Source organism: Rhinopithecus bieti, unplaced genomic scaffold (genome assembly GCF_001698545.2).
Source record: "Rhinopithecus bieti isolate Rb0 unplaced genomic scaffold, ASM169854v2 scaffold_51780, whole genome shotgun sequence".
Classification (NCBI taxonomy): Eukaryota; Metazoa; Chordata; class Mammalia; order Primates; family Cercopithecidae; genus Rhinopithecus; species Rhinopithecus bieti.
This window is the reverse complement of record NW_016820879.1, coordinates 513,765-521,852: the sequence shown is the minus strand read 5'-3', so window position 1 is coordinate 521,852 and position 8,088 is coordinate 513,765.

Here is an 8,088-nt window from a genome sequence, read left to right as displayed (position 1 = left end):
GCCTGCAAAGGGGTTGCACTTTGGAGCATGGTAGTAGCGTGGCTGTTTGGAGACCCCAGAAGTGTAGCTGCCAGAATTATGCCATCTGGTAGCAATGCTGCCAGGCAGTTCTACCCAGGGCATAAATATATTTTTGCTGAGCACTTTTCCTGTTGCAACAGCCATGAATGCCTAGGCAGGGATGTGGATGGATGGTCATGGGAACTAACTGAAAAGTGTTTAATTGGAACCACTCTAATGTTCAAGGTGAGAGTACTTGCAATAAAGTGTGAAGAAACACATTCAAACTTTTACAATAGATGCAGGAAGCTTAACCAAATAGTCTTTTAACTTTTATGAAGATTTTTAAATTAAATAATTGTGAGATTATAGTGAGGAATAATTACTTTAAAAAATTAATTTTTATACACGCGGCAGAAGGTGGTACAGAAACATAGCTTTTGTTTTTAAGGCAAAATAATTGTGATCACCTTTATTTGGTGAGAGTTTATTTCTGTTTTCTTAAAAATTCCCAGAACATTGAATATAACTCAACATTCCATGGAGAAGAAAGTATTATGCAGCTTGCATGTGTGCATATCTGCATATCGGAGCACGAAATATTGACATGATAATTGTAGTCAAGCCTGAGTGAACAGTGGCCTGTGGGAATTCAGCTGGTGTTGTACCAACTGGATGGCTGCTCAGGACACAGTTTGAAATGCAAGGTGCAAGTTAGCACTTTATTCAGCACAGGCAGGCATCATTTAAAAATCCTTGGGGGCAACCCTGGTGATGTGCAGATGTTAAAACAGTCTGTTCCGAAGTGCTGATATTTTCCAACACTGGAAGAAACTTCTAGATTCTGGGTGAAAAATATTTGCACAATTATAAAAGGCATATAATACACAATCTTTTCCAACTCTTTTATGTTGTTTTACATAATAAATGTTGAGTATATGCAGAAATATCTGGACAAGTAGTTAAAAGAGACAAAATATAAGAAAATCAGGAAATAGTCACTTAATTTTTAACTATAAAACAGAAAAAGGTTTTGTTTTGAGTTTCAGCTTTGTATATTTGGAAATGGCGTTGAATGAGTATCTGATTATATATAGAGTATCTCATCTTATTTAGTAATATATTTAATATAAACAGATGTGTTCTATTGAATTGTTGCTGCTTTGTTTAAAGAGTTCATCCGTACTCTGTAATTTACAGATTCAGACTCACATCTTAGCCTGATGATCTTCTGCACTGTATTCTGATTGAATAAGGAAAAAAATGTCAATCATTTGTCATTTGCCGACTTCTCCAGCACAAGTTTTGGCTTTCAAATGTAATTTTAAACATGTATTTTATACTGGAAATTAAATAGTTCTAAATTCTGGATTATACAATAAAAACTCAGTTTTATATAAAAGCAAAGTAGTTATATTAACTATACTTGAGCCTTTAAAACATTTTATATCAATTTTTTTGTATGAATTAGGATCTGTGGAATTATTTTTATTTCGCATACTGTAGTTTTCTTTTTTTAAATAGTTGCTTTTACTGTGGAGTAAAATGTGTTTGTACAATATTTTTGCAACCTCTTTTTCAAGTTTTATTATTGGTATATTGTTTATAGATGCCATTCCAGTAATTCACTATGCATATTCATAATAAGAAAATACTTATAAAATAGTTCATGAATAAATGGATAAATAATTTGATGATGGCATAACTTTTGATTTCTCTAAACTTCTATTATTAAGGCTTACTGTTTTAGAATCTTAATGTTTACTAGAAATTGGGAATTGTTTAAATTGCAAGCCATTGATAGGTATAAAATCTGCATTTTAATAGATTATCTACTCAAATGAAAGAAAACGTTAGTCCAATAAATAGCTTTATTTTGTGCATTATTTATATCTGTAAATAAAAAATAACCAACTTCAGTAAGTTTTGCCTTTTTGTTTATAAATTCAGACCAATATCACTACCTCATTTATAGTTAAATGTTTTTTTAGACTCTAATATTTCATTTTGACATCTCATTAAAAGTGGGCTCAAACCCAGAAAATATGATCCTGTTGTAGTGTATAATATATGGCATGGTCTATAACATAATAAAATTTTGTTTCTTAATGATTTAGAATAATTTCTCAGATTTTTTAGTTTAGGAAAATGGCAGAAAGTTAGCATGGTAATTCATGTGGCTAAGTACAGCATTGTTAAATGTTTAAATGGGAAGTACTCTTGGGAAAAATGATTGGTGCTTAAAACTTGTACAGATTTGACAGCCTCTCTTCACTTCATTTTTCATCCTAAAGAAGTCTGCAAATATTCTTCGCTTACATCATTATTGCACATCAGTGGTTCTAATTAGCGAAACAGGAGTTTGTCTCAGTCATTGATCATCATCAGCTTCTGGCAGTGTCTTTTTTTTTTTTTTTTTAAGGAACCTTTTTTTTTAATGTCTTGTAAGTACATAGAAGTACATGTATTAATTGAATTGACCAGATTGGTTGGTGACATTAACTCGAAACAATATTTAAAAATCTTATTTTTTCAAGTAGAAAATATTATATTCCTGTTACAGGCCATTTTATCTTGGGAGCATTTTCCTGTTATGAAAATGTTAGACATCTCTTACCACCAGGAGGAACTGCTAGACAAATTGCCATATTTTGAGTTGTGATTATCTTTCAATTTCAAAATTATAACATATTAGTCAGTTTTGAAGGTTTTTAGTTATATAGCATTCAGGTATATTTTTTGAAGTTTTTATTTTATATGACACTTTATGATCCATTTTTCAATATTATATCATTCAGATTAATCTATTGAGAAGTGTGTTATTGTTATTTTGGTGACTCTCACACTTTAGTGTGCATCAGAATTGCTTGGGATATTGTGTCTTAGTCAGTTCTGGCTGCTGAAACAGAATCCTGGGTGGCTTAAATAACAAACATTTATCCTCATGGTTCCAGGGGCTGGGAAGTACAAAATTAAAGTGCCAGCCAATGTGGTTTCTGGTGAGGGCTCTTTGCAGATGGCTGCCTTTTTGTTGTATCCTCAATGACAGAGAGAGATCCTCTCTCTAGTGTTCCCTCTCATTAAGGTGCTACTCCCATTCATGAAGGCGTAATCCTCATGACCCTAATTTCCTTTCACAGGCCCTACCTCCAAATACTGTCACATTGGTTATTAGGGCCGCAGTGTATGAATTTTGAGGAGACACAAACCTTCAGTCCACAGCACCTTGTTAAACATAGATTGCTGGGCCCCTACTCTTAGAGTTATTGATTCAATGCATCTGGATTGGACTGGAGAACATGCATTTCTAACCTAGGTGATGATGATGCTAGTGCTCTGGCAACCTAACCACTAGTCTGTGAGTATGTGTACATACTGTGTCATAGGAGATAATTAGCCTAGTATCAAGCTCATTTGGAAACTGTATTAATGCTTTTGTTTGGATTTGGTGGCACATAATCTAGTATTATCCATATCTCATTTAAAAGAACCACCAGAATTTATCTGGATACTAGTGGGGATCTTAAGCTTATTATAGAAGAGGGGATTATAAAGACTAACCGTACAGTTTTTTTTTAAACATTTAAGTTTAGGGGTACATGTGCAGGTTGGTAATATAGTTAAATTTTTTTTTTTCAGGTTTTAACATTTATTTTCTTAAAAGGAAAAGATAACAGTAAAATGAAGTAAAACAACCATTTTAAAAGGACAGTTTGGTATCATATTATTTGTGATTGAGACTAATCTGTTTTAATAAATCATTTTATTTACTTTTAGTAGCAGTCAACTACAAAGGAAATTCTGGCCAATAAAAGGAAATGAATATGTATATATTCATACATATATTTATTTTCCTTTTTTTTTTTTTGCTTTCTTTTTTTTTTTTTAAGGTAAACTTTAAAAGTAAACTTGTGTCATGGGAGTTTGTTTTACAAATTATGTTATCACCCAGATATTAAGCCTGGTACCCATTAGTTATTTTTCCTGATCTTCTACCTTTTCCCACCCTCCACTCTCTGATAGGACCCAGTGTGTGTTGTTCCCCACTGTGTGACCATGTGTTCTCATCATTTAGCTCCCGCTTATAGGCAAGAACATGTTCCACATGCAGTATTTGGTTTTCTCTACCTGCATTAGTTTTCTGAGGGTAATTACCCTCAGCTTCATCCGTGTCCCTGCAAAGGACATGAACTTGTTCTTTTTTATGGCTTTGTAGTATTCCATGGTGTATATGTACCACATTGTCTTTATCCAGTCCATCATTGATGGCCATTAATGTTGATTCCTTGTCTTTGCTATTGTAAATAGTGCTGCAGTGAATATATGGGTGCATATATCTTTGGATGGAATGATTTATATTCCTTTGTAACTCTATAAATTAAACTAATTCCTGGACAGTTAAAAATAGATTCATGGTACATCCAGAAAAGAACTTACAGAGGAAGTATCTGACTGTAGTTAATGCTTTGACTTTCATGATCTAGGTCATCTTTGTCCCTGGGTAAACCCTATCATGCCCTACCTTTTGGGATCTGCTTATTTTCCACCTAATGTATATACCTCTAATAGATTTAGTATTCTTTTGCAGTACTTCTGATTTTATAATGGGAAGTTAAACATTCAAGTGGTAATTTGAGATAATATATTAGTGACAAATTATAGGTAAAGTGCATATATTTTTAACATAAAATAGTTGTGTAAATCAATAAAACACTAAAATATAAAATGGCAGATACATTGACAGGCAATGCCAAAACATAAAATAAAAAGGGGCAGAAATTCATCAATTTCTGAAAGTATAGTATATTTTATTATTAATATAAGAAACAAAAGAAGGCCTAGTTGTACACAATGGATTGCAATTATGTATTAAATGTGCTATTAATGTATGGTAAGTAGAAAACAAAATAATCAAGATAAAGTACAAATGGTAAAAATAAATCATCATGATATACGTGTTTGCAAAATTTTCAATGTGGTTTATTCCAATTGTCCACCCTTTGTGTGCCTACATCCAAAAGGCTAAACTTGTCTTGAGAAAGACCCTGAACCATGATGACAATGATCTTGTATAAATTTATGACCACTAATTTTAAGTGGTCCTCAGTACTGCCTGGTCATCATCCTATTTTTTCCTGGCCCACTTACTATCTCAGCATCCTATAATGTTTTGTTTCCTCTCTTATCAACTTCCAACACTTCTTTTCCCATTCTTACTTTCATCTGTTGGATACCTTTGCTTTCATATACCATTGAGAAAGTGGAGACTCTTAGAAGGGAGCTTTTTATTCCTTCCCATAACTATCTACTAACATATCTGAATCTGTTCTCATATTCTCTCTTTTTATTTCTTTGGAAGAACTGTTTATATTTACTAAAGGCCAAACAAACTATATGTATGCTTCAAGCCTCAAGGATTCAAAGGTGTTGGACTGCAGTTCTCTTTTCTCTCCTGCATCATCAGTGTCTCTCACTGCCCTGGATCGTTCCTGTCAGCATACACACAGGCTGTCTTCTTTCCCATGTTAAAAAACAAAAAAACAAAACTCTTGTGATCTCATATTTCCCTTGAACTCTTTTGCCATTTCTCTGCTCCTTTCTGTGCAAAATTCCCCTGAAGAGTACTTTTCAGTATTTCTATGTTTTTCTTTCTCACTTGAACTCACTCTAATTAAGCTTTGTAATCACCATCCTCCTAAAATAGTTCTCATCAAGATATCACTACTGACCTTAATTGATATGGTTAGGCTCTGTGTCCCCACCCAAATCTCATCTTCAGTTGTAGTCCCATAATTCCCAATGTGTTATGGAAAGGACCTAGTGGGTGACAGTTTGAACCATGGGAGTGGTTTCCCCCATACTGTTCACGTGGTAGTGAATATAATGGTATATGAAAGCAAGGCCTTGAGATCTGATGGTTTTATCAGGGGTTTCTGCTTTTGCATCTTCCTCATTTTCTCTTGCCGCCACCATGTGTAAGAAGTACCTTTCACCTCCCGCCACGATTCTGAGGCCTCCCCAGCCATGTCGAACTGTAAGTCCAGTTAAACCTCTTCTTCTTCCCAGTCTCGGATATGTCTTTATCAGCAGTGTGAAAACAGACTAATACGTTAATATTGCTAAATCCAGCAGTCATTCCTCAGTCTTTACCTTCTTTAGTGTGTTTGCAGCATTTGATGTACTTGATCATTTCTTTCTACTAAATTCTATTCACTTAGCTCTTTCTGTTGATTCTCCTCTTAAATTACTGGCTTATCCTTCTTAGTTTCATGTGATGTTTTTTCCCTATTTTACTAATCTATAAATGTTGAAATGCTCCAGGACTCAATCCTTGTACTTCTTTATGCAAAATCACTCCCTAGGCGAACCTGTCTACCCTTATGGTCTTAAAAATACAGTAGTCTGCCTTATCCATGGGGGATATATTCCAAGCCTCCCAGTGGATACTTGAAACCATGACTAGCACTGAATCCTATGTACACTATGTTTTATCCTACACAGTAATAGACAGGTAGTGTTTACAGCATGGATACTTCCGACAAAGAGATGATTCACGTCCTACGTGAGTTGGGAGTTGCACGGTGCAAGTTTTTTCATGCATTTAGAATAGCACTGCAATTTAACGCTATGGATTGTTTATTTCTTGAACTTCTGATTTAATATTTTTGGATCACAGTTGACTGCTGGTAACTGAAGCCATGGAAAGTGAAACTGAGGGTAAGGGGGAACTACTGTATTTGGATGACTCCTAAAGTTGTATCTCCAGCCTTAACTTTTTTACTGATTCCAGACTTTTTAATCCAGCTGCCTACTTCTCTTGGATGTTGATTAGGCATCTCAAACTTAGTATGTCCACGTTTGAAATCCTTGTGTCCACCAAACTTCTTCTCTGTGTCTCAGATAATGTCTACTCCATTCTTCCAATTGTGTAGGCAAAAGCTTTGGAGATATTCCTGACTTTTCTATCAAGAAATCCTGTTAGCTCTACCTTTAAAATATCCAAAATTTAATCACTTCCCAATTCCACTGCATCTACCCATCTTGTACAATTCACCTTTCTTTTTTACCTGGCTGTTTCATATGCTTTCTCACTTGTCTTTTTACTTTCTCCCTTGACCCTTAATGTCTGTCCTCAACCCACCAGCTATTGATACTCTTAGAATGTTACATGTTATTTATCTGCTCATTGCTTTCCCATTTCACTTCAGATCTAAATTTCACAGGGCCTAGAAGGCCATATATTATTGTATCCCCAGTGATTTCTCTGTTCTTAGCTACCATTTCCTTATCCACTTTACTATATATGTATGTACTTCTGTGCTGTTCTTTGAATATACCAATTGCCCTTGCTCTTGTGTCTTTGCTCTTGCTACTAGTTCTGTGACTTGACTTGGAATACTCTTCCCTGGGGTCTTCATGACTCTTCCTTCCTTCCTTTAGATCTCTCCTCAAATATAATATTACCTTTAAGAAGAGTTATTTGTTAATTATCCTATGTAAAATAACAACAACCTTCGTTTCATTCCCAACTTCTCTAGGACTGGGCATTCCTTTCTTTGTTACCCTAATTTATTGTCCTTAGTCTACTGATAGCAATTTGACATAGTATGTATTATTTATCTTCATTATCTATGTACTAAAATGTTAATTCCATGAGGCAGCAACTTGGTTTATTTTGTTTCCTCCAATATCTCTAGTCCCTAGTCTAATGGCTATCATGTAATAAATGCGCAGTAAATACTGGAATGAATGATGGATTAATGTGTTAGATGTGGCTTTCTTTTATGTATTCTGCTAGGTATTCCTTCAATCAGAGAACTTTATTTAATTCTAAAATATTCTCAGCGGTTACCTCCTGAAATACTGCTTTATTTTTCATCCCATAGTTATTACTTCTGGAATGTTTTAGGCATATGTTAGAGATTCCCAAAGAAACTTATGTCTCAACTGTGTTTTCATGATTTTTTTTTCTTATTATTATTATACTTTAAGTTCTAGGGTACATGTGCATAACGTGCAGGTTTGTTACATATGTATACTTGTGCCATGTTGGTGTGCTGCACCCATCAACTCGTCAGCACCCATCAA